This window comes from Chenopodium album, chromosome 6 (assembly GCF_948465745.1).
Source record: "Chenopodium album chromosome 6, dcCheAlbu1.1, whole genome shotgun sequence".
Classification (NCBI taxonomy): Eukaryota; Viridiplantae; Streptophyta; class Magnoliopsida; order Caryophyllales; family Amaranthaceae; genus Chenopodium; species Chenopodium album.
In genome coordinates, this window is record NC_137839.1 from 46,132,618 (window position 1) to 46,137,114 (window position 4,497).

Here is a 4,497-nt window from a genome sequence, read left to right on the forward strand (position 1 = left end):
GATGATTTTAGCATGTATGGTTCTTCATTTGATGCATGTTTAATAAGTCTCGCTAACATTTTAAAATGATGTGAAGAATATAATTTGGTGCTAAACAGGGAGAAATGTCACTTTATGGTGACAGAGGGAGTAGTCTTAGGTCATATTGTATCTAATAAGGGTATACAAGTAGAAAAGACTAAGATTTTAGTGATTGAGCAATTACCTCCCCAGTTAATGTTAAGGGAGTTAGAAGTTTCTTAGGTCATGCGGGGTTTTATCGTTGCTTTATCAAAGATTTTTCTAAAATTGCTAAACCACTAACTCAGCTTTTACTCAAGGATGCCCCTTTTATTTTTACTGACGAGTGTCTTGAGGCTTTTAACAGGATTAAGTGGGCTATGATATCGGTACCATCATATGTGCTCCCGATTAGAATCTACCATACGAGATTATGTGTGATGCAAGTGACTTTGCATTAGGAGCCGTGCTTGGACAGAGAAAGAACAAAGTTTTGCATGATATTTATTATGCAATTAAAACTTTTGATGAAGCCCAAGTCAACTATTCCACCACGGAGAAGGAGTTTCTTGTTGTGATTTATGCTTTAGAAAAATTTAGATCATATCTTGTTGGTTCTAAAGTTATTGTTTTTACTGACCATACAGCTTTAAAGTACTTGACAGCCATGGCGGAATCAAAGCCTAGGGTACTCCGTTGGGTTCTTTTGCTCCAGGATTTCAATATTGAGATAAAGGATAAAAAGGGAGCTGAGAACGTAGTGGTAGACCACTTGTCACGTATCAGGTATGATGAGGGTAAGGATTCTCTTCCTATAGATGATTCTTTCCCTGATGACAACCTGTATGCAGTCGTATAGCAACACCCTTGGTATGTTGATCTTGCTAATTATTTAGTCGGTGGTACTCTACCTCCTGACTTGTCCTACCAACAGAAAAAGAAATTCCTTTCTGATGTTAAACATTATTTTTGGGATGATCCTTTTTTGTTTCGTGAGTGTGCAAATTGATTAAATCGCAGGTGTGTTCCCGAATGGGAAGTTCACGGTGTGCTTACTAGTTGCCACACCTTACCATATGGAGGACATGATGGCCCCATCAAAATGGTGGCCAAGATTAATGAGTCAGGTTTTTATTGGCCTACTATGTTTAAGGATGCTAACACTTTTGTGCAGGCTTGTGATTCTTGCCAGAGGACTGGCAACATCTCACAGCGGCATGAGATGCCTCAAACTGGGATCTTAGAAGATGAAATTTTTGATGTTTGGGGTATTGATTACATGGGATCGTTCCCTTCTTCAAACGAGAACCGCTATGTACTTGTCGCCATTGATTATGTATCCAAGCGGGTTGAGGCCATTGCCACTCCTACTAATGATTCCAAGGTGGTCCACTGACTTTTCAAGAAGACAAGTTTTCCATCATTTGGAGTGCCTAGAGCTATAAATAGTGACGGAGGATCTAACTTTCATGAGCGGAATCTAGATACCCTCCTCAAAAAGTATGGTGTTTACCATAGGACAGGTTTAGCCTACCATCCCCAAACTAGTCGCCATGTTAAAGTTTCCAACCGTGAGATCAAGGCCATTCTAGATAAGGTGGTGGCAAAATCAAGGAAATATTGGAGCGATAAGTTGGATGAAACCCTTTGGGCATACAAAACTGCGTTTAAGACCCCGATAGGTACTACTCCATATAGACTCGTGTGCGATAAAGCATGTCATCTTCCCGTGGAACTAGAATACAAGGCATATTGGGCTATTGAGGAGCTCAATTTGGATGCTAAACTAGCGGGAGAAAGAGGTTACTTCAACTTAACCAACTTGATGAGTTTAGGTTGACGACCTATGATAGTGCTTGTGTCTACAAGGAGAAGAAAAAGAGATGGCACGACAAGATGATCCTTCCGAGAGAGTTCAAAGAAGGTGATAAAGTGTTGTTGTTCAACTTTAGACTTAAACTATTCCCAGGAAAGTTAAATTCAAGGTGGTTGGGCCTTTTACTGTCGAAAGGGCCAACAAATTTGGTTCTGTGGAGTTATTCGATGAGCATGGTAATAAATTCAAGGTTAATGGCTAAAGACTTAAGCTATATCATGAGGGGGCTACGATTGATGCGGTTGAACTACTTCACCTAAGCGGTTCCGATTCATCTTGAGCTTCAATGTTGTAAGAGGGTCGTGCGGGACCTAGATAAATCAGCGCTTTGCGGGAGGCAACCCGTATTTCTTTCTTTCTAGACTAGTTTTTCCTTTATCTTAATTTTATTTTTTTTAGAGAGGTGAGGAGAGTGCAATTTTACCTTTCAAAAGTGTTTTTGTATAGGTATTAGATCAATATGTAAGGAGATTTAAAGAGAAAAAGTTAGAAGAATAAGCACTCCGATTTGGGCACGGGCCTGATCGGGCGAGGCTCGCCCGATCGGGCGCGCACCTAAGGGCAGAACTTGAGCGAAAATGTGCCCGATTAGGCAAGGAGTCCCGATCGGGCGCGCAAACGAAGATTTGTCGTAGCTTTATTTCGCCTGATCGAGCGCAAGTGAGGAAGAAAAATCAAGGAAAATTCGCCCGATCGGGCGGATTTTTGGAGAAATCGAGTGAAGGAAAAAGATTTGTCGAGCGAAGCTCGCTCGATTGGGCGAACAAAGGGGTGAATAAATCCTTTGAGTTCATGCCCGATCGGGCGGAGGTCGCCCGATCGGGTGCGCAACTTCATAAATCCGGAACATTACCTTCGCCCGATCGGGAACGCCAATTTTTGACGGGCTGCTTTATTTTCTTTTCTCCTCCCTTCTTTTCTTTTTCCTCCTCTTCATTCACACTTTCTCTCTCTAAAACCTCCATTTTTACACTATAAAACTCACTTTCCTTCCAAGATCTCCTGAAATTCATCCATCAAAACTCAAATTTTTTTACATATTCTTCATCCTTACACCTTCCTCTACATTCCCCGCTAAATTTCTACCACTTTCTCTCTAGAGTTTTCAAAACCCTTAGAGAAAGAAAGCTTCAAAAATCCTACCATTCATATAAAATGGCTTCTAAAAGATCAAGACAACAAAGGGGTGAGAGTTCGAGGCAACAACAACAACCGATGGTTGATCCGGAACTTCAAATTCCGGGATGCAACGAAGTAGTCATCACCTCGACAGAGCAACGCACTAGGATGCTTAATCTCATTGAGAGGCAAGTAATCTCTACACGTTTTGTTCACCACCCTACTTTGTCTAGATTAGGACTAGATAAACCGGTAGAAAAATTGTTCAAGTGTATTGGATTGAGTGGATTTTTTCAAATGCATTATGACACTTATTATTTTTTTACTTTGGAATTTGTTTCTAGTTTCAATGTTATTAAAACTAATGCTTTGATTACTCATGTTCAATTCCGATTGCTAAACAATGATGTGCGTTTAACTTTAAAAGAATTTGGAAAATTGTTTGAGCTTAAATCGGATAAACCCATTGAACCCTCTAAAGACCACATTTCCGTGGTCTATAGAAGACTAACCGGGGAGGGATTAACAAACCTCCAACATGCCAAGGGGACTTGGATTCAACATCCCGTCCCAAAGTTTTGGCAAAGGTTTGCCGACCTCACAATCTTTGGGAGGCACGAACCGGCAAACATTAGGAGGGATGAGCTTGAGTTGTTGGCCTCCTACATGATCCCCAATGCTGAAAAACTTAACATACCGCGTAGGATAGCACAACACTTCCAAAGGGCGGCCAATGCAGCCGAGGGGGGTAGGTCTAGGGCACCTATCCATTTTAGGGGGTTGGTTACCCATATAGCGGTAAAACACCTAGGATGGACCTCGACCGACCATAGAAAAGTGGAGGGTTCTACCCTTATGGACCTAGCCTACCTAGGAGGCCTTAACTGGGTTTAACCCCTGGGAGGTGAGACATGGTAGATAGTCCACCAAGAGTCGGGTAGGAGAGATCAAGCTTTTAAGCTACCCAACCCCACCTTGATCAAATTTGAGAAGGGAAAGCCTTCCTACACCTTTAGTTAGACGGTTAAGGAGAGGCTTAAGAGGCTCACCATTCACCACCACCCCAACCCTACACATATGGCATCCCCACCTCCTCCGTTGATTACAACATAGACCGCCATGCCCCATATGACTTTTTGGCTTTTAGGAGCCAACTTGACCAGATTGAAAGAGGGCAAGGGAGAGTGGAGGGTATGGTGCAAAACCTAGACTCTAGAGTAGGTTCTCTAGATAGGAGAGTTAGGCATGTAGAGAGGAACCTAAGGAGGGGTTCATACCCCATGTATGACGATTATGCACGCCGAGGGGCTATTCCCCCTGAGGCCCTTGTTCCCGATTGGTTCCAATATCCCCAAGGAGGGTATTCGACCCCCGGAGCCTATGGTACTTATGTGGACTACTCTTCAGTCCATGGTTATGGGGCCGATGCTCCTTTTGGTGGGATAGGGGGAAATGTTGACCCTAACTACTTTGCAGGTGGTTCGGGTTATGGTGGTGCTGGT